The following is a 22507-nucleotide window of genomic DNA, read 5'->3' as shown; positions in this document are numbered from 1 at the left end:
TTGCCGCCTTACGTTCCGATTCCGAAAAGGATTTATTGATGCTTAAATCCACAGTATACAGGGTGTGAAGATGTCTACGGCCATCCTAAGCTGAATGCGCCTGTTCTCGTCAGATCGCAGACTGGTACAGATCTTAGGGCCCGGTAAGTACCGGCATGGGACACTGGCTGGGAATCCCGGCTGCCGTTGACATTTTGCTCTGTTGCCGCCTTCCGTTCCGTTCCTATTCCGAAAAGGATTTATTGATGCTTAAATGCACAGTATAAAGGGCGAGAAGCTGTCAACAGCCATCCTTAGCTGTATGCGCCTCCTCTCGTCCGATCGCAGACTGCTACCCAGCTTAGGGCCCGGTAAGTACCAGCATGGGAGACTGGCTGGGAATCCCGGCTGCCGTTGACATTTTGCTCTGTTGCCGCCTTCCGTTCCGATTCCGAAAAGGATTTATTGATGCTTAAATGCACAGTATACAAAATGTGAAGCTGTCAACGGCCATCCTAAGCTGAACGCGCCTGCTCTCGGCAGATCGCAGACTGCTACCCAGCTTAGGGCCTGGTAAGAACCAGCATGGGAGACTGGCTGGGAATCCCGGGTGCAGTTGACATTTTAATCTGTTGCCGCCTTCCGCTCCGATTCGGAAAAGGATTTATTGATGCTAAAATGCACAGTATAAAGGGCATGAAGCTGTTAACGGCCATCCTAAGCTGAACGCGCCTGCTCTCGTCAGATCGCAGACTGCTACCCATGTTAGGGCCCGGTAAGTACCAGCATGGGAGACTGGCTGGGAATCTCAGGTGTTGTTGACATTTTGCTCTGTAGCTCTGTAGACATTTTGCTCCGATTCCGAAAAGGATTTATTGATGCTTAAATCCACAATATACAGGGTGTGAAACCGTCTACGGCTATCCTAAGCTGAATGCGCCTGTTCTTGTCAGATCGCAGACTGCTGCCCGGCAAATACGGGCATGGGAGACTGGCTGGCAATCCAAGGTGCTATTGACATTTTGATCTGTTGCAGCCTTCCTCTCCGATTAAAAAAAAATATTTATTGATGCTTAAATCCACAGTATACAAGGCATGAAGATGTCAACGGCCATCCTAAGCTGAACGCGCCTGCTCTCGACAGATCGCAGACTGCTACCCAGCTTAGGGCCCGGTAAGTACTGGCATGGGAGACTGGCTGGGAATCCCGGCTGCCGTTGACATTTTGCTCTGTTGCCGCCTTCCGTTCCGATTCCGAAAAGGATTTATTGATGCCTAAATGCACAGTATAAAGGGCGAGAAGCTGTCAACGGCCATCCTAAGTTGAACGCGCCTGCTCTCGTCAGATCGCAGACTGCTACCCAGCTTAGGGCCCGGTAAGTACCAGCATGGGAGACTGGCTGGGAATCCTGGGTGCCGTTGACATTTTGCTCTATTACTGCTTTCCGCTCCGATTCCGAAAAGAATTTATTGATGCTTAAATCCACAGTATACAAGGTGTGAAGCTGTCGACGGCCATCCTAAGCTTAACGCGCCTGCTCTTGTCAGATCGCAGACTGGTACAGATCTTAGGGCCCGGTAAGTACCGGCATGGGACACTGGCTCGGAATCCCGGCTGCCGTTGACATTTTGCTCTGTTGCCGCCTTCCGTTTCCGATTCCGAAAAGGATTTATTGATGCTTAAATGCACAGTATAAAGGGCAAGAAGCTGTCAACGGCCATCCTAAGCTGTACGTGCCTGCTCTCGTCAGATCGCAGACTGCTACCCAGCTTAGGGCTCGGAAAGTACCAGCATGGGAGACTGGCTGGGAATCCCAGGTGTCGTTGACATTTTGCTCTGTTGCCGCCTTACGCTCCGATTCCGAAAAGGATTTATTGATGCTTAAATCCACAGTATACAGGGTGTGAAGATGTCTACGGCCATCCTAAGCTGAATGCGCCTGTTCTCGTCAGATCGCAGACTGCTACCCAGCTTTCTGGCCTGGTAAGTACCAGCATGGGAGACTGGCTGGGAATCCCGGGTGGAGTTGACATTTTGCTCTGTTTCTGCTACGAGTCCGAAAATTCTTTATTGATGCTTAAATCCACAGTATACAAAGTGTGAAGCTGTCAACGGCCATCCTAAGCTGAACGCGCCTGCTCTCGTCAGATCGCAGACTTCTACCCAGCTTAGGGCCTGGTAAGTACCAGCATGGAAGACTGGCTGGGAATCCCGGGTGCAGTTGACATTTTAATCTGTTGCCGCCTTCCGCTCCGATTCGGAAAAGGATTTATTGATGCTTAAATCCACAATATACAGGGTGTGAAGCTGTCAACGGCCATCCTAAGCTGAACGCGCCTGCTCTCGTCAGATTGCAGACCGCTACCCAGCTTAGGGCCCAGTAAGTACCGGCATGGGAGACTGGCTGGGAATCCGGGTGCAGTTGACATTTTGCTCTGTTGCCGCCTTCCGTTCCGATTCCGAAAAGGATTTATTGATGCTTAAATGCACAGTATAAAAAGCATGAAGCTGTCAATGGCCATCCTAAGCTGAACGCGCCTGCTCTCGTCAGATTGCAGACTGCTACCCAGCTTAGGGCCCGGTAAGTACTGGCATGGGAGACTGGCTGGGAATACCGGTTGCCATTGACATTTTGCTCTATTGCTGCCTTCCGCTCCGATTCCGAAAAGAATTTATTGATGCTTAAATCCACAGTATACAAGGTGTGAAGCTGTCAACGGCCATCCTAAGCTTAACGCGCCTGCTCTCGTCAGATCGCAGACTGGTACAGATCTTAGGGCCCGGAAAGTACCGGCATGGGACACTGGCTGGGAATCCCGGCTGCCGTTGACATTTTGCTCTGTTGCCGCCTTCCGTTCCGATTCCGAAAAGGATTTATTGATGCTTAAATGCACAGTATACAAAGTTTGAACCTGTCTATGGCCATCCTAAGCTGAACGCGCCTGCTCTCGTCAGATCGCAGACTGCTACCCAGCTTAGGGCCCGGTAGGTACCAGCATGGGAGACTGGCTGGGAATCCCAGGTGTTGTTGACATTTTGCTCTGTAGCCGCCTTCCGCTCCGATTCCGAAAAGGATTTATTGATGCTTAAATCCACAGTATACAGGGTGTGAAGCCGTCTACGGCTATCCTAAGCTGAATGTGCCTGTTCTTGTCAGATCGCAGACTGCTGCCCGGCAAGTACGGGCATGGGAGACTGGCAGGCAATCCAAGGTGCTATTGACATTTTGCTCTGTTGCTGCCTTCCTCTCCGATTCCGAAAAGGATTTATTGATGCTTAAATGCACAGTATAAAAACCATGAAGCTGTCAACGGCCATCCTAAGCTGAACGCGCCTGGTCTCGTCAGATCGCAGACTGCTACCCAACTTAGGGCCCGGTAAGTACTGGCATGGGAGACTGGCTGGGAATCCCAGGTGCCGTTGACATTTTGCTCTGTTGCCGCCTTACGCTCCGATTCCGAAAAGGATTTATTGATGCTTAAATCCACAGTATACAAGGTGTGAAGCTGTCGACGGCCATCCTAAGCTTAACGCGCCTGCTCTCGTCAGATCGCAGACTGGTACAGATCTTAGGTCCCGGTAAGTACCGGCATGGGACACTGGCTGGGAATCCCGGCTGCCGTTGACATTTTGCTCTGTTGCCGCCTTACGCTCCGATTCCGAAAAGGATTTATTGATGCTTAAATCCACAGTATACAGGGTGTGAAGATGTCTACGGCCATCCTAAGCTGAATGCGCCTGTTCTCGTCAGATCGCAGACTGCTTCCCAGCTTCGGGCCTGGTAAGTACCAGCATGGGAGACTGGCTGGGAATCCCGGGTGCAGTTGACATTTTGCTCTGTTTCTGCTCCGATTCCGAAAATTATTTATTGATGCTTAAATCCACAGTATACAAAGTGTGAAGCTGTCAACGGCCATCCTAAGCTTAACGCGCCTGCTCTCGTCAGATCGCAGACTGGTACAGATCTCAGGGCCCGGTAGGTACCGGCATGGGACACTGGCTGGGAATCCCGGGTGCAGTTGACATTTTGCTCTGTTGCCGCCTTCCGCTCCGATTCGGAAAATTATTTATTGATGCTTAAATGCACAGTATACAAAGTGTGAAGCTGTCAGCAGCCATCCTAAGCTGAACGCGCCTGCTCTCGTCAGATCGCAGACTGCTACCCAGCTTAGTCCCGGTAAGTACCAGCATGGGAGACTGGCTGGGAATCCCAGGTGTTGTTGACATTTTGCTCTGTAGCTGCGATTCCGAAAAGGATTTATTGGTGCTTAAATCCACAGTATACAGGGTGTGAAGCCGTCTACGGCTATCCTAAGCTGAATGTGCCTGTTCTTGTCAGATCGCAGACTGCTGCCCGGCAAGTACGGGCATGGGAGACTGGCTGGCAATCCAAGGTGCTATTGCCGCCTTCCTCTCCGATTCCGAAAAGGATTTATTGATGCTTAAATGCACAGTATAAAAAGCATGAAGCTGTCAATGGCCATCCTAAGCTGAACGCGCCTGCACTCGTCCGATCGCAGACTGCTACCCAGCTTAGGGCCCGGTAAGTACTGGCATGGGAGACTGGCTGGGAATCCTGGGTGCTGTTGAAATTTTGCTCTATTGCTGCCTTCCGCTCCGATTCCGAAAAGAATTTATTGATGCTTAAATCCACAGTATACAAGGTGTGAAGCTGTCCACGGCCATCCTAAGCTTAACTCGCCTGCTCTCGTCAGATCGCAGACTGGTACAGATTTTAGGGCCCGGTAAGTACCGGCATGAGACACTGGCTGGGAATCCCGGCTGCCGTTGACATTTTGCTCTGTTGCCGCCTTCCGTTCCGATTCCGAAAAGGATTTATTGATGCTTAAATGCACAGTATAAAGGGCGAGATGCTGTCAACGGCCATCCTAAGCTGAACGCGCCTGGTCTCGTCAGATCGCAGACTGCTACCCAACTTAGGGCCCGGTAAGTACTGGCATGGGAGACTGGCTGGGAATCCCAGGTGCCGTTGACATTTTGCTCTGTTGCCGCCTTACGCTCCGATTCCGAAAAGGATTTATTGATGCTTAAATCCACAGTATACAGGGTGTGAAGATGTCTACGGCCATCCTAAGCTGAATGCGCCTGTTCTTGTCAGATCGCAGACTGGTACAGATCTTAAATCCACAGTATACAGGGTGTGAAGATGTCTACGGCCATCCTAAGCTGAATGCGCCTGTTCTTGTCAGATCGCAGACTGGTACAGATCTTAGGGCCCGGTAAGTACCGGCATGGGACACTGGCTGGGAATCCCGGCTGCCGTTGACATTTTGCTCTGTTGCCGCCTTCCGTTCCGTTCCGATTCCGAAAAGGATTTATTGATGCTTAAATGCACAGTATAAAGGGCGAGAAGCTGTCAACAGCCATCCTTAGCTGTATGCGCCTCCTCTCGTCCGATCGCAGACTGCTACCCAGCTTAGGGCCCGGTAAGTACCAGCATGGGAGACTGGCTGGGAATCCCGGCTGCCGTTGACATTTTGCTCTGTTGCCGCCTTCCGTTCCGATTCCGAAAAGGATTTATTGATGCTTAAATGCACAGTATACAAAATGTGAAGCTGTCAACGGCCATCCTAAGCTGAACGCGCCTGCTCTCGGCAGATCGCAGACTGCTACCCAGCTTAGGGCCTGGTAAGAACCAGCATGGGAGACTGGCTGGGAATCCCGGGTGCAGTTGACATTTTAATCTGTTGCCGCCTTCCGCTCCGATTCGGAAAAGGATTTATTGATGCTAAAATGCACAGTATAAAGGGCATGAAGCTGTTAACGGCCATCCTAAGCTGAACGCGCCTGCTCTCATCAGATCGCAGACTGCTACCCATGTTAGGGCCCGGTAAGTACCAGCATGGGAGACTGGCTGGGAATCTCAGGTGTTGTTGACATTTTGCTCTGTAGCTCTGTAGACATTTTGCTCCGATTCCGAAAAGGATTTATTGATGCTTAAATCCACAATATACAGGGTGTGAAACCGTCTACGGCTATCCTAAGCTGAATGCGCCTGTTCTTGTCAGATCGCAGACTGCTGCCCGGCAAATACGGGCATGGGAGACTGGCTGGCAATCCAAGGTGCTATTGACATTTTGATCTGTTGCAGCCTTCCTCTCCGATTAAAAAAAATATTTATTGATGCTTAAATCCACAGTATACAAGGCATGAAGATGTCAACGGCCATCCTAAGCTGAACGCGCCTGCTCTCGTCAGAGCGCAGACTGCTACCCAGCTTAGGGCCCGGTAAGTACTGGCATGGGAGACTGGCTGGGAATCCTGGCTGCCGTTGACATTTTGCTCTGTTGCCGCCTTCCGTTCCGATTCCGAAAAGGATTTATTGATGCCTAAATGCACAGTATAAAGGGCGAGAAGCTGTCAACGGCCATCCTAAGCTGAACGCGCCTGCTCTCGTCAGATCGCAGACTGCTACCCAGCTTAGGGCCCGGTAAGTACCAGCATGGGAGACTGGCTGGGAATCCTGGGTGCCGTTGACATTTTGCTCTATTGCTGCTTTCCGCTCCGATTCCGAAAAGAATTTATTGTTGCTTAAATCCACAGTATACAGGGTGTGAAGCTGTCGACGGCCATCCTAAGCTTAACGCGCCTGCTCTTGTCAGATCGCAGACTGGTACAGATCTTAGGGCCCGGTAAGTACCGGCATGGGACACTGGCTCGGAATCCCGGCTGCCGTTGACATTTTGCTCTGTTGCCGCCTTCCGTTTCCGATTCCGAAAAGGATTTATTGATGCTTAAATGCACAGTATAAAGGGCAAGAAGCTGTCAACGGCCATCCTAAGCTGAACGTGCCTGCTCTCGTCAGATCGCAGACTGCTACCCAGCTTAGGGCTCGGAAAGTACCAGCATGGGAGACTGGCTGGGAATCCCAGGTGTCGTTGACATTTTGCTCTGTTGCCGCCTTACGCTCCGATTCCGAAAAGGATTTATTGATGCTTAAATCCACAGTATACAGGGTGTGAAGATGTCTACGGCCATCCTAAGCTGAATGCGCCTGTTCTCGTCAGATCGCAGACTGCTACCCAGCTTCGGGCCTGGTAAGTACCAGGATGGGAGACTGGCTGGGAATCCCGGGTGGAGTTGACATTTTGCTCTGTTTCTGCTACGAGTCCGAAAATTATTTATTGATGCTTAAATCCACAGTATACAAAGTGTGAAGCTGTCAACGGCCATCCTAAGCTGAACGCGCCTGCTCTCGTCAGATCGCAGACTTCTACCCAGCTTAGGGCCTGGTAAGTACCAGCATGGGAGACTGGCTGGGAATCCCGGGTGCAGTTGACATTTTAATCTGTTGCCGCCTTCCGCTCCGATTCGGAAAAGGATTTATTGATGCTTAAATCCACAATACACAGGGTGTGAAGCTGTCAACGGCCATCCTAAGCCTGAACGTGCCTGCTCTCCTCAGATCACAGACTGCTGCCCGGCAGTTACCGGCATGGGAGACTGGCTGGCAATACAAGGTGCCATTGACATTTTGCTCTGTTGCCGCCTTCCTCTCCGATTAATAAAAATATTTATTGATGCTTAAATCCACAATATACAAGGCGTGAAGATGTCAACGGCCATCCTAAGCTGAACGTGCCTGCTCTCGTCAGATCGCAGACCGCTACCCAGCTTAGGGCCCAGTAAGTACCGGCATGGGAGACTGGCTGGGAATCCGGGTGCAGTTGACATTTTGCTCTGTTGCCGCCTTCCGTTCCGATTCCGAAAAGGATTTATTGATGCTTAAATGCACAGTATAAAAAGCATGAAGCTGTCAATGGCCATCCTAAGCTGAACGCGCCTGCTCTCGTCAGATTGCAGACTGCTACCCAGCTTAGGGCCCGGTAAGTACTGGCATGGGAGACTGGCTGGGAATACCGGTTGCCATTGACATTTTGCTCTATTGCTGCCTTCCGCTCCGATTCCGAAAAGAATTTATTGATGCTTAAATCCACAGTATACAAGGTGTGAAGCTGTCAACGGCCATCCTAAGCTTAACGCGCCTGCTCTCGTCAGATCGCAGACTGGTACAGATCTTAGGGCCCGGTAAGTACCGGCATGGGACACTGGCTGGGAATCCCGGCTGCCGTTGACATTTTGCTCTGTTGCCGCCTTCCGTTCCGATTCCGAAAAGGATTTATTGATGCTTAAATGCACAGTATACAAAGTTTGAACCTGTCTATGGCCATCCTAAGCTGAACGCGCCTGCTCTCGTTAGATCGCAGACTGCTACCCAGCTTAGGGCCCGGTAGGTACCAGCATGGGAGACTGGCTGGGAATCCCAGGTGTTGTTGACATTTTGCTCTGTAGCCGCCTTCCGCTCCGATTCCGAAAAGGATTTATTGATGCTTAAATCCACAGTATACAGGGTGTGAAGCCGTCTACGGCTATCCTAAGCTGAATGTGCCTGTTCTTGTCAGATCACAGACTGCTGCCCGGCAAGTACGGGCATGGGAGACTGGCAGGCAATCCAAGGTGCTATTGACATTTTGCTCTGTTGCTGCCTTCCTCTCCGATTCCGAAAAGGATTTATTGATGCTTAAATGCACAGTATAAAAACCATGAAGCTGTCAATGGCTGTCCTAAGCTGAACGCGCCTGCTCTCGTCAGATCGCAGACTGCTACCCAGCTTAGGGCCTGGTAAGTACTGGCATGGGAGACTGGCTGGGAAACCCGAGTGCCGTTGACATTTTGCTCTATTGCTGCCTTCCGCTCCGATTCCGAAAATAATTTATTGATGCTTAAATCCACAGTATACAAGGTGTGAAGCTGTCGACGGCCATCCTAAGCTTAACGCGCCTGCTCTTGTCAGATCGCAGACTGGTACAGATCTTTGGGCCCGGTAAGTACCGGCATGGGACACTGGCTGGGAATCCCGGCTGCCGTTGACATTTTGCTCTGTTGCCGCCTTCCGATTCCGATAAGGATTTATTGATGCTTAAATGCACAGTATAAAGGGCGAGAAGCTGTCAACGGCCATCCTAAGCTGAACGTGCCTGCTCTCGTCAGATCGCAGACTGCTACCCAGCTTAGGGCCCGGTAAGTACCAGCATGGGAGACTGGCTGGGAATCCCAGGTGTCGTTGACCTTTTGCTCTGTTGCCGCCTTACGCTCCGATTCCGAAAAGGATTTATTGATGCTTAAATCCACAGTATACAGGGTGTGAAGATGTCTACGGCCATCCTAAGCTGAATGCGCCTGTTCTCGTCATATTGCAGACTGCTACACAGCTTCGGGCCTGGTAAGTACCAGCATGGGAGACTGGCTGGGAATCCCGGGTGCAGTTGACATTTTGCTCTGTTTCTGCTCCGATTCCGAAAATTATTTATTGATGCTTAAATCCACAGTATACAAAGTGTGAAGCTGTCAACGGCCATCCTAAGCTGAACGCGCCTGCTCTCGTCAGATCGCAGACTGCTACCCAGCTTAGGGCCTGGTAAGTACCAGCATGGGAGACTGGCTGGGAATCCCGGGTGCAGTTGACACTTTAATCTGTTGCCGCCTTCAGCTCCGATTCGAAAAAGGATTTATTGATGCTTAAATCCACAATCCACAATACACAGGGTGTGAAGCTGTCAACGGCCATCCTAAGCTGAACGTGCCTGCTCTCCTCAGATCACAGACTGCTGCCCGGCAGTTACCGGCATAGGAGAGTGGCTGGCAATACAAGGTGCCATTGACATTTTTGCTCTGTTGCCGCCTTCCTCTCCGATTAATAAAAATATTTATTGATGCTTAAATCCACAATATACAAAGCATGAAGATGTCAACGGCCATCCTAAGCTGAACGCGCCTGCTCTCGTCAGATCGCAGACCGCTACCCAGCTTAGGGCCCAGTAAGTACCGGCATGGGAGACTGGCTGGGAATCCGGGTGCAGTTGACATTTTGCTCTGTTGCCGCCTTCCGTTCCGATTCCGAAAAGGATTTATTGATGCTTAAATGCACAGTATAAAAAGCATGAAGCTGTCAATGGCAATCCTAAGCTGAACGCGCCTGTTCTCGTCAGATCGCAGACTGCTTCCCAGCTTCGGGCCTGGTAAGTACCAGCATGGGAGACTGGCTGGGAATCCCGGGTGCAGTTGACATTTTGCTCTGTTTCTGCTCCGATTCCGAAAATTATTTATTGATGCTTAAATCCACAGTATACAAAGTGTGAAGCTGTCAACGGCCATCCTAAGCTTAACGCGCCTGCTCTCGTCAGATCGCAGACTGGTACAGATCTCAGGGCCCGGTAGGTACCGGCATGGGACACTGGCTGGGAATCCCGGGTGCAGTTGACATTTTGCTCTGTTGCCGCCTTCCGCTCCGATTCGGAAAATTATTTATTGATGCTTAAATGCACAGTATAAAGGGCATGAAGCTGTCAACAGCCATCCTAAGCTGAACGCGCCTGCTCTCGTCAGATCGCAGACTGCTACCCAGCTTAGTCCCGGTAAGTACCAGCATGGGAGACTGGCTGGGAATCCCAGGTGTTGTTGACATTTTGCTCTGTAGCCGCCTTCCGCTGCGATTCCGAAAAGGATTTATTGGTGCTTAAATCCACAGTATACAGGGTGTGAAGCCGTCTACGGCTATCCTAAGCTGAATGTGCCTGTTCTTGTCAGATCGCAGACTGCTGCCCGGCAAGTACGGGCATGGGAGACTGGCTGGCAATCCAAGGTGCTATTGACATTTTGCTCTGTTGCCGCCTTCCTCTCCGATTCCGAAAAGGATTTATTGATGCTTAAATGCACAGTATAAAAAGCATGAAGCTGTCAATGGCCATCCTAAGCTGAACGCGCCTGCACTCGTCCGATCGCAGACTGCTACCCAGCTTAGGGCCCGGTAAGTACTGGCATGGGAGACTGGCTGGGAATCCTGGGTGCTGTTGAAATTTTGCTCTATTGCTGCCTTCCGCTCCGATTCCGAAAAGAATTTATTGATGCTTAAATCCACAGTATACAAGGTGTGAAGCTGTCCACGGCCATCCTAAGCTTAACTCGCCTGCTCTCGTCAGATCGCAGACTGGTACAGATTTTAGGGCCCGGTAAGTACCGGCATGAGACACTGGCTGGGAATCCCGGCTGCCGTTGACATTTTGCTCTGTTGCCGCCTTCCGTTCCGATTCCGAAAAGGATTTATTGATGCTTAAATGCACAGTATAAAGGGCGAGATGCTGTCAACGGCCATCCTAAGCTGAACGCGCCTGGTCTCGTCAGATCGCAGACTGCTACCCAACTTAGGGCCCGGTAAGTACTGGCATGGGAGACTGGCTGGGAATCCCAGGTGCCGTTGACATTTTGCTCTATTGCTGCCCTCCGCTTCGATTCCGAAAAGAATTTATTGATGCTTAAATCCACAGTATACAAGGTGTGAAGCTGTCGACGGCCATCCTAAGCTTAACGCGCCTGCTCTCGTCAGATCGCAGACTGGTACAGATCTTAGGGCCCGGTAAGTACTGGCATGGGACACTGGCTGGGAATCCCGGCTGCCGTTGACACTTTGCTCTGTTGCCGCCTTACGCTCCGATTCCGAAAAGGATTTATTGATGCTTAAATCCACAGTATACAGGGTGTGAAGATGTCTACGGCCATCCTAAGCTGAATGCGCCTGTTCTCGTCAGATCGCAGACTGCTTCCCAGCTTCGGGCCTGGTAAGTACCAGCATGGGAGACTGGCTGGGAATCCCGGGTGCAGTTGACATTTTGCTCTGTTTCTGCTCCGATTCCGAAAATTATTTATTGATGCTTAAATCCACAGTATACAAAGTGTGAAGCTGTCAACGGCCATCCTAAGCTGAACGCGCCTGCTCTCATCAGATCGCAGACTGCTACCCAGCTTAGGGCCCGTTAAGTACCAGCATGGGAGACTGGCTGGGAATCCCAGGTGGTGTTCACTTTTTGCTCTGTAGCCGCCTTCCGCTGCGATTCCGAAAATGATTTATTGATGCTTAAATCCACAGTATACAGGGTGTGAAGCCGTCCACGGCTATCCTAAGCTGAATGTGCCTGTTCTTGTCAGATCGCAGACTGCTGCCTGGCAAGTACGGGCATGGGAGACTGGCTGGCAATCCAAGGTGCTATTGACATTTTGCTCTGTTGCCGCCTTCCTCTCCGATTCCGAAAAGGATTTATTGATGCTTAAATGCACAGTATAAAAAGCATGAAGCTGTCAATGGCCATCGTAAGCTGAACGCGCCTGCTCTCGTCAGATCGCAGACTTCTACCCAGCTTAGGGCCCGGTAAGTTCTGGCAGGGGAGACTGGCTGGGAATCCCAGGTGCCGTTGACATTTTGCTCTATTGCTGCCTTCCGCTCCGATTCAGAAAATAATTTATTGATGCTTAAATCCACAGTATACAAGGTGTGAAGCTGTCGACGGCCATCCTAAGCTTAACGCGCCAGCTCTCGTCAGATCGCAGACTGGTACAGATCTTAGGGCCCGGTAAGTACCGGCATGGGACACTGGCTGGGAATCCCGGCTGCCGTTGACATTTTGCTCTGTTGCCGTCTTACGCTCCGATTCCGAAAAGGATTTATTGATGCTTAAATCCACAGTATACAGGGTGTGAAGATGTCTACGGCCATCCTAAGCTGAATGCGCCTGTTCTCGTCAGATCGCAGACTGGTACAGATCTTAGGGCCCGGTAAGTACCGGCATGGGACACTGGCTGGGAATCCCGGCTGCCGTTGACATTTTGCTCTGTTGCCGCCTTCCGTTCCGTTCCGATTCCGAAAAGGATTTATTGATGCTTAAATGCACAGTATAAAGGGCGAGAAGCTGTCAACAGCCATCCTTAGCTGTATGCGCCTCCTCTCGTCCGATCGCAGACTGCTACCCAGCTTAGGGCCCGGTAAGTACCAGCATGGGAGACTGGCTGGGAATCCCGGCTGCCGTTGACATTTTGCTCTGTTGCCGCCTTCCGTTCCGATTCCGAAAAGGATTTATTGATGCTTAAATGCACAGTATACAAAATGTGAAGCTGTCAACGGCCATCCTAAGCTGAACGCGCCTGCTCTCGGCAGATCGCAGACTGCTACCCAGCTTAGGGCCTGGTAAGAACCAGCATGGGAGACTGGCTGGGAATCCCGGGTGCAGTTGACATTTTAATCTGTTGCCGCCTTCCGCTCCGATTCGGAAAAGGATTTATTGATGCTAAAATGCACAGTATAAAGGGCATGAAGCTGTTAACGGCCATCCTAAGCTGAACGCGCCTGCTCTCGTCAGATCGCAGACTGCTACCCATGTTAGGGCCCGGTAAGTACCAGCATGGGAGACTGGCTGGGAATCTCAGGTGTTGTTGACATTTTGCTCTGTAGCTCTGTAGACATTTTGCTCCGATTCCGAAAAGGATTTATTGATGCTTAAATCCACAATATACAGGGTGTGAAACCGTCTACGGCTATCCTAAGCTGAATGCGCCTGTTCTTGTCAGATCGCAGACTGCTGCCCGGCAAATACGGGCATGGGAGACTGGCTGGCAATCCAAGGTGCTATTGACATTTTGATCTGTTGCAGCCTTCCTCTCCGATTAAAAAAAATATTTATTGATGCTTAAATCCACAGTATACAAGGCATGAAGATGTCAACGGCCATCCTAAGCTGAACGCGCCTGCTCTCGTCAGATCGCAGACTGCTACCCAGCTTAGGGCCCGGTAAGTACTGGCATGGGAGACTGGCTGGGAATCCCGGCTGCCGTTGACATTTTGCTCTGTTGCCGCCTTCCGTTCCGATTCCGAAAAGGATTTATTGATGCCTAAATGCACAGTATAAAGGGCGAGAAGCTGTCAACGGCCATCCTAAGCTGAACGCGCCTGCTCTCGTCAGATCGCAGACTGCTACCCAGCTTAGGGCCCGGTAAGTACCAGCATGGGAGACTGGCTGGGAATCCTGGGTGCCGTTGACATTTTGCTCTATTGCTGCTTTCCGCTCCGATTCCGAAAAAAATTTATTGATGCTTAAATCCACAGTATACAAGGTGTGAAGCTGTCGACGGCCATCCTAAGCTTAACGCGCCTGCTCTTGTCAGATCGCAGACTGGTACAGATCTTAGGGCCCGGTAAGTACCGGCATGGGACACTGGCTCGGAATCCCGGCTGCCGTTGACATTTTGCTCTGTTGCCGCCTTCCGTTTCCGATTCCGAAAAGGATTTATTGATGCTTAAATGCACAGTATAAAGGGCAAGAAGCTGTCAACGGCCATCCTAAGCTGAACGCGCCTGCTCTCGTCAGATCGCAGACTTCTACCCAGCTTAGGGCCTGGTAAGTACCAGCATGGGAGACTGGCTGGGAATCCCGGGTGCAGTTGACATTTTAATCTGTTGCCGCCTTCCGCTCCGATTCGGAAAAGGATTTATTGATGCTTAAATCCACAATACACAGGGTGTGAAGCTGTCAACGGCCATCCTAAGCCTGAACGTGCCTGCTCTCCTCAGATCACAGACTGCTGCCCGGCAGTTACCGGCATGGGAGACTGCCTGGCAATACAAGGTGCCATTGACATTTTGCTCTGTTGCCGCCTTCCTCTCCGATTAATAAAAATATTTATTGATGCTTAAATCCACAATATACAAGGCATGAAGATGTCAACGGCCATCCTAAGCTGAACGCGCCTGCTCTCGTCAGATCGCAGACCGCTACCCAGCTTAGGGCCCAGTAAGTACCGGCATGGGAGACTGGCTGGGAATCCGGGTGCAGATGACATTTTGCTCTGTTGCCGCCTTCCGTTCCGATTCCGAAAAGGATTTATTGATGCTTAAATGCACAGTATAAAAAGCATGAAGCTGTCAATGGCCATCCTAAGCTGAACGCGCCTGCTCTCGTCAGATTGCAGACTGCTACCCAGCTTAGGGCCCGGTAAGTACTGGCATGGGAGACTGGCTGGGAATACCGGTTGCCATTGACATTTTGCTCTATTGCTGCCTTCCGCTCCGATTCCGAAAATAATTTATTGATGCTTAAATCCACAGTATACAAGGTGTGAAGCTGTCAACGGCCATCCTAAGCTTAACGCGCCTGCTCTCGTCAGATCGCAGACTGGTACAGATCTTAGGGCCCGGTAAGTACCGGCATGGGACACTGGCTGGGAATCCCGGCTGCCGTTGACATTTTGCTCTGTTGCCGCCTTCCGTTCCGATTCCGAAAAGGATTTATTGATGCTTAAATGCACAGTATACAAAGTTTGAACCTGTCTATGGCCATCCTAAGCTGAACGCGCCTGCTCTCGTCAGATCGCAGACTGCTACCCAGCTTAGGGCCCGGTAGGTACCAGCATGGGAGACTGGCTGGGAATCCCAGGTGTTGTTGACATTTTGCTCTGTAGCCGCCTTCCGCTCCGATTCCGAAAAGGATTTATTGATGCTTAAATCCACAGTATACAGGGTGTGAAGCCGTCTACGGCTATACTAAGCTGAATGTGCCTGTTCTTGTCAGATCGCAGACTGCTGCCCGGCAAGTACGGGCATGGGAGACTGGCAGGCAATCCAAGGTGCTATTGACATTTTGCTCTGTTGCTGCCTTCCTCTCCGATTCCGAAAAGGATTTATTGATGCTTAAATGCACAGTATAAAAACCATGAAGCTGTCAATGGCTGTCCTAAGCTGAACGCGCCTGCTCTCGTCAGATCGCAGACTGCTACCCAGCTTAGAGCCTGGTAAGTACTGGCATGGGAGACTGGCTGGGAAACCCGAGTGCCGTTGACATTTTGCTCTATTGCTGCCTTCTGCTACGATTCCGAAAAGAATTTATTGATGCTTAAATCCACAGTATACAAGGTGTGAAGCTGTCGACGGCCATCCTAAGCTTAACGCGCCTGCTCTTGTCAGATCGCAGACTGGTACAGATCTTTGGGCCCGGTAAGTACCGGCATGGGACACTGGCTGGGAATCCCGGCTGCCGTTGACATTTTGCTCTGTTGCCGCCTTCCGATTCCGATTCCGATAAGGATTTATTGATGCTTAAATGCACAGTATAAAGGGTGAGAAGCTGTCAACGGCCATCCTAAGCTGAATGTGCCTGCTCTCGTCAGATCGCAGACTGCTACCCAGCTTAGGGCCCGGTAAGTACCAGCATGGGAGACTGGCTGGGAATCCCAGGTGTCGTTGACCTTTTGCTCTGTTGCCGCCTTACGCTCCGATTCCGAAAAGGATTTATTGATGCTTAAATCCACAGTATACAGGGTGTGAAGATGTCTACGGCCATCCTAAGCTGAATGCGCCTGTTCTCGTCAGATTGCAGACTGCTACACAGCTTCGGGCCTGGTAAGTACCAGCATGGGAGACTGGCTGGGAATCCCGGGTGCAGTTGACATTTTGCTCTGTTTCTGCTACGATTCCGAAAATTATTTATTGATGCTTAAATCCACAGTATACAAAGTGTGAAGCTGTCAACGGCCATCCTAAGCTGAACGCGCCTGCTCTCGTCAGATCGCAGACTGCTACCCAGCTTAGGGCCTGGTAAGTACCAGCATGGGAGACTGGCTGGGAATCCCGGGTGCAGTTGACACTTTAATCTGTTGCCGCCTTCAGCTCCGATTCGGAAAAGGATTTATTGATGCTTAAATCCACAATACACAGGGTGTGAAGCTGTCAACGGCCATCCTAAGCTGAACGTGCCTGCTCTCCTCAGATCACAGACTGCTGCCCGGCAGTTACCGGCATGGGAGACTGGCTGGCAATACAAGGTGCCATTGACATTTTTGCTCTGTTGCCGCCTTCCTCTCCGATTAATAAAAATATTTATTGATGCTTAAATCCACAATATACAAAGCATGAAGATGTCAACGGCCATCCTAAGCTGAACGCGCCTGCTCTCGTCAGATCGCAGACCGCTACCCAGCTTAGGGCCCAGTAAGTACCGGCATGGGAGACTGGCTGGGAATCCGGGTGCAGTTGACATTTTGCTCTGTTGCCGCCTTCCGTTCCGATTCCGAAAAGGATTTATTGATGCTTAAATGCACAGTATAAAAAGCATGAAGCTGTCAATGGCAATCCTAAGCTGAACGCGCCTGCTCTCGTCAGATTGCAGACTGCTACCCAGCTTAGGGCCCGGTAAGTACTGGCATGGGAGACTGGCTGGGAATACCGGTTGCCATTGACATTTTGCTCTATTGCTGCCTTCCGCTCCGATTCCGAAAATAATTTATTGATGCTTAAATCCACAGTATACAAGGTGTGAAGCTGTCAACGGCCATCCTAAGCTTAACGCGCCTGCTCTCGTCAGATCGCAGACTGGTACAGATCTTAGGGCCCGGTAAGTACCGGCATGGGACACTGGCTGGGAATCCCGGCTGCCGTTGACATTTTGCTCTGTTGCCGCCTTCCGTTCCGATTCCGAAAAGGATTTATTGATGCTTAAATCCACAGTATACAGGGTGTGAAGCCGTCTACGGCTATCCTAAGCTGAATGTGCCTGTTCTTGTCAGATCGCAGACTGCTGCCCGGCAAGTACGGGCATGGGAGACTGGCTGGCAATCCAAGGTGCTATTGACATTTTGCTCTGTTGCTGCCTTCCTCTCCGATTCCGAAAAGGATTTATTGATGCTTAAATGCACAGTATAAAAAGCATGAAGCTGTCAATGGCTGTCCTAAGCTGAACGCGCCTGCTCTCGTCAGATCCCAGACTGCTACCCAGCTTAGGGCCTGGTAAGTACTGGCATGGGAGACTGGCTGGGAATCCCGGGTGCGGTTGACATTTTGCTCTATTGCTGCCTTCCGCTCCGATTCCGAAAAGAATTTATTGATGCTTAAATCCACAGTATACAAGGTGTAAAGCTGTCGACGGCCATCCTAAGCTTAACGTGCCTGCTCTTGTCAGATCGCAGACTGGTACAGATCTTTGGGCCCGGTAAGTACCGGCATGGGAGACTGGCTGGCAATCCAAGGTGCCGTTGACATTTTGCTTTGTTGCCGCCTTCCTCTCCGATTAATAAAAATATTTATTGATGCTTAAATCCACAGTATACAAGGCGTGAAGATGTCAACAGCCATCCTAAGCTGAACGCGCCTGCTCTCGTCAGATCGCAGACTGCTACCCAGCTTAGGGCCCAGTAAGTACCGGCATGGGAGACTGGCTGGGAATCCCGGATGCAGTTGACATTATGCTCTGTTGCCGCCTTCCATTCCGATTCCGAAAATGATTTATTGATGCTTAAATGCACAGTATAAAAAGCATGAAGCTGTCAATGGCCATCCTAAGCTGAACGCGCCTGCTCTCGTCAGATCGCAGACTGCTACCCAGCCTAGGGCCCATTAAGTACCGGCCTGGGAGACTGGCTGGGAATCCCGGGTGTAGTTGACATTTTGCTCTGTTGCCGCCTTCCGTTCCGATTCCGAAAAGGATTTATTGATGCTTAAATGCACAGTATAAAAATCATGAAGCTGTCAATGGCCATCCTAAGCTGAACGCGCCTGCTCTCGTCAGATCGCAGACTGCTACCCAGCTTAGGGCCTGGTAAGTACTGGCATGGGACACTGGCTGGGAATCCCGGCTGCCGTCAACATGTTGCCGCCTTCCGTTCCGATTCCGAAAAGGATTTATTGATGCCTAAATGCACAGTATAAAGGGCGAGAAGCTGTCAACGGCCATCCTAAGCTGAACGCGCCTGCTCTCGTCAGATTGCAGACTGCTACCCAGCTTAGGGCCCAGTAAGTACCGGCATGGGAGACTGGCTGGGAATCCCGGTGCAGTTGACATTTTGCTCTGTTGCCGCCTTCCGCTCCGATTCCGAAAAAGGATTTATTGATGCTTAAATGCGCAGTATAAAAATCATGAAGCTGTCAATGGCCATCCTAAGCTGGACGCGCCTTCTCTCGTCACATCGCAGACTGCTACCCAGCTTAGGGCCCGGTAAGTACTGGCATGGGAGACTGGCTGGGAATCCCGGTTGCCGTTGACATTTTGCTCTTATGCCGCCTTCATTTCCGATTCCGAAAAGGATTTATTGATGCTTAAATGCACAGTATACAAAGTGTGAAGCTGTCAACGGCCATCCTAAGCTGAACGCGCCTGCTCTCGTCAGATCGCAGACTGCTACCCAGCTTAGGGCCTGGTAGGTACCAGCATGGGAGACTGGCTGGGAATCCCGGGTGCAGTTGACATTTTAATCTGTTGCTGCCTTCCGCTCCGATTCGGAAAAGGATTTATTGATGCTTAAATGCACAGTATAAAGGGCGTGAAGCTGTCAACGGCCATCCTAAGCTGAACGCGCCTGCTCTCGTCAGATCGCAGACTGCTACCCAGCTTAGGGCCTGGTAAGTACCAGCATGGGAGACTGGCTGGGAATCCCGGGTGCAGTTGACACTTTAATCTGTTGCCGCCTTCAGCTCCGATTCGGAAAAGGATTTATTGATGCTTAAATCCACAATACACAGGGTGTGAAGCTGTCAACGGCCATCCTAAGCTGAACGTGCCTGCTCTCCTCAGATCACAGACTGCTGCCCGGCAGTTACCGGCATGGGAGACTGGCTGGCAATACAAGGTGCCATTGACATTTTTGCTCTGTTGCCGCCTTCCTCTCCGATTAATAAAAATATTTATTGATGCTTAAATCCACAATATACAAAGCATGAAGATGTCAACGGCCATCCTAAGCTGAACGCGCCTGCTCTCGTCAGATCGCAGACCGCTACCCAGCTTAGGGCCCAGTAAGTACCGGCATGGGAGACTGGCTGGGAATCCGGGTGCAGTTGACATTTTGCTCTGTTGCCGCCTTCCGTTCCGATTCCGAAAAGGATTTATTGATGCTTAAATGCACAGTATAAAAAGCATGAAGCTGTCAATGGCAATCCTAAGCTGAACGCGCCTGCTCTCGTCAGATTGCAGACTGCTACCCAGCTTAGGGCCCGGTAAGTACTGGCATGGGAGACTGGCTGGGAATACCGGTTGCCATTGACATTTTGCTCTATTGCTGCCTTCCGCTCCGATTCCGAAAATAATTTATTGATGCTTAAATCCACAGTATACAAGGTGTGAAGCTGTCAACGGCCATCCTAAGCTTAACGCGCCTGCTCTCGTCAGATCGCAGACTGGTACAGATCTTAGGGCCCGGTAAGTACCGGCATGGGACACTGGCTGGGAATCCCGGCTGCCGTTGACATTTTGCTCTGTTGCCGCCTTCCGTTCCGATTCCGAAAAGGATTTATTGATGCTTAAATCCACAGTATACAGGGTGTGAAGCCGTCTACGGCTATCCTAAGCTGAATGTGCCTGTTCTTGTCAGATCGCAGACTGCTGCCCGGCAAGTACGGGCATGGGAGACTGGCTGGCAATCCAAGGTGCTATTGACATTTTGCTCTGTTGCTGCCTTCCTCTCCGATTCCGAAAAGGATTTATTGATGCTTAAATGCACAGTATAAAAAGCATGAAGCTGTCAATGGCTGTCCTAAGCTGAACGCGCCTGCTCTCGTCAGATCCCAGACTGCTACCCAGCTTAGGGCCTGGTAAGTACTGGCATGGGAGACTGGCTGGGAATCCCGGGTGCGGTTGACATTTTGCTCTATTGCTGCCTTCCGCTCCGATTCCGAAAAGAATTTATTGATGCTTAAATCCACAGTATACAAGGTGTAAAGCTGTCGACGGCCATCCTAAGCTTAACGTGCCTGCTCTTGTCAGATCGCAGACTGGTACAGATCTTTGGGCCCGGTAAGTACCGGCATGGGAGACTGGCTGGCAATCCAAGGTGCCGTTGACATTTTGCTTTGTTGCCGCCTTCCTCTCCGATTAATAAAAATATTTATTGATGCTTAAATCCACAGTATACAAGGCGTGAAGATGTCAACAGCCATCCTAAGCTGAACGCGCCTGCTCTCGTCAGATCGCAGACTGCTACCCAGCTTAGGGCCCAGTAAGTACCGGCATGGGAGACTGGCTGGGAATCCCGGATGCAGTTGACATTATGCTCTGTTGCCGCCTTCCATTCCGATTCCAAAAATGATTTATTGATGCTTAAATGCACAGTATAAAAAGCATGAAGCTGTCAATGGCCATCCTAAGCTGAACGCGCCTGCTCTCGTCAGATCGCAGACTGCTACCCAGCCTAGGGCCCATTAAGTACCGGCATGGGAGACTGGCTGGGAATCCCGGGTGTAGTTGACATTTTGCTCTGTTGCCGCCTTCCGTTCCGATTCCGAAAAGGATTTATTGATGCTTAAATGCACAGTATAAAAATCATGAAGCTGTCAATGGCCATCCTAAGCTGAACGCGCCTGCTCTCGTCAGATCGCAGACTGCTACCCAGCTTAGGGCCTGGTAAGTACTGGCATGGGACACTGGCTGGGAATCCCGGCTGCCGTCAACATGTTGCCGCCTTCCGTTCCGATTCCGAAAAGGATTTATTGATGCCTAAATGCACAGTATAAAGGGCGAGAAGCTGTCAACGGCCATCCTAAGCTGAACGCGCCTGCTCTCGTCAGATTGCAGACTGCTACCCAGCTTAGGGCCCAGTAAGTACCGGCATGGGAGACTGGCTGGGAATCCCGGTGCAGTTGACATTTTGCTCTGTTGCCGCCTTCCGCTCCGATTCCGAAAAAGGATTTATTGATGCTTAAATGCGCAGTATAAAAATCATGAAGCTGTCAATGGCCATCCTAAGCTGGACGCGCCTGCTCTCGTCACATCGCAGACTGCTACCCAGCTTAGGGCCCGGTAAGTACTGGCATGGGAGACTGGCTGGGAATCCCGGTTGCCGTTGACATTTTGCTCTTATGCCGCCTTCATTTCCGATTCCGAAAAGGATTTATTGATGCTTAAATGCACAGTATACAAAGTGTGAAGCTGTCAACGGCCATCCTAAGCTGAACGCGCCTGCTCTCGTCAGATCGCAGACTGATACCCAGCTTAGGGCCTGGTAAGTACCAGCATGGGAGACTGGCTGGGAATCCCGGGTGCAGTTGCCATATTAATCTGTTGCCGCCTTCCGCTCCGATTCGGAAAAGGATTTATTGATGCTTAAATGCACAGTATAAAGGGCGTGAAGCTGTCAACGGCCATCCTAAGCTGAACGCGCCTGCTCTCGTCAGATCGCAGACTGCTACCCAGCCTAGGGCCCATTAAGTACCGGCATGGGAGACTGGCTGGGAATCCCGGGTGTAGTTGACATTTTGCTCTGTTGCCGCCTTCCGTTCCGATTACGAAAAGGATTTATTGATGCTTAAATGCACAGTATAAAAATCATGAAGCTGTCAATGGCCATCCTAAGCTGAACGCGCCTGCTCTCGTCAGATCGCAGACTGCTACCCAGCTTAGGGCCTGGTAAGTACTGGCATGGGACACTGGCTGGGAATCCCGGCTGCCGTCGACATGTTGCCGCCTTCCGTTCCGATTCCGAAAAGGATTTATTGATGCCTAAATGCACAGTATAAAGGGCGAGAAGCTGTCAACGGCCATCCTAAGCTGAACGCGCCTGCTCTCATCAGATTGCAGACTGCTACCCAGCTTAGGGCCCGGTAAGTACTGGCATGGGAGATTGGCTGGGAATCCCGGTTGCCGTTGACATTTTGCTCTTATGCCGCCTTCAGTTCCGATTCCGAAAAGGATTTATTGATGCTTA

At 50.8% G+C, this 22507-nt stretch overlaps 10 pseudogenes; all 10 read left to right on the top strand.

The window, feature by feature from the left end:
- The first annotated feature begins 1284 nt into the window (after positions 1 to 1284).
- On the top strand, positions 1285 to 1404 carry LOC130344264 (5S ribosomal RNA; annotated as a pseudogene).
- A 4754-nt stretch (positions 1405 to 6158) lies between these two features.
- LOC130347806 (5S ribosomal RNA) lies at positions 6159 to 6278 on the top strand (annotated as a pseudogene).
- Positions 6279 to 6360: 82 nt separating this feature from the next.
- Positions 6361 to 6480, top strand: LOC130322901 (5S ribosomal RNA; annotated as a pseudogene).
- A 2471-nt stretch (positions 6481 to 8951) lies between these two features.
- Positions 8952 to 9071, top strand: LOC130321940 (5S ribosomal RNA; annotated as a pseudogene).
- A 277-nt stretch (positions 9072 to 9348) lies between these two features.
- Positions 9349 to 9468, top strand: LOC130350212 (5S ribosomal RNA; annotated as a pseudogene).
- A 4077-nt stretch (positions 9469 to 13545) lies between these two features.
- LOC130329328 (5S ribosomal RNA) lies at positions 13546 to 13665 on the top strand (annotated as a pseudogene).
- An 82-nt stretch (positions 13666 to 13747) lies between these two features.
- LOC130322894 (5S ribosomal RNA) lies at positions 13748 to 13867 on the top strand (annotated as a pseudogene).
- Positions 13868 to 15947: 2080 nt separating this feature from the next.
- On the top strand, positions 15948 to 16067 carry LOC130317633 (5S ribosomal RNA; annotated as a pseudogene).
- Positions 16068 to 16344: 277 nt separating this feature from the next.
- On the top strand, positions 16345 to 16464 carry LOC130350190 (5S ribosomal RNA; annotated as a pseudogene).
- A 2676-nt stretch (positions 16465 to 19140) lies between these two features.
- Positions 19141 to 19260, top strand: LOC130350179 (5S ribosomal RNA; annotated as a pseudogene).
- Positions 19261 to 22507: the final 3247 nt, after the last annotated feature.

Source organism: Hyla sarda, chromosome 1, assembly GCF_029499605.1.
Source record: "Hyla sarda isolate aHylSar1 chromosome 1, aHylSar1.hap1, whole genome shotgun sequence".
Taxonomy (NCBI): Eukaryota; Metazoa; Chordata; class Amphibia; order Anura; family Hylidae; genus Hyla; species Hyla sarda.
This window is presented reverse-complemented; position numbering and strand designations above follow the sequence as displayed.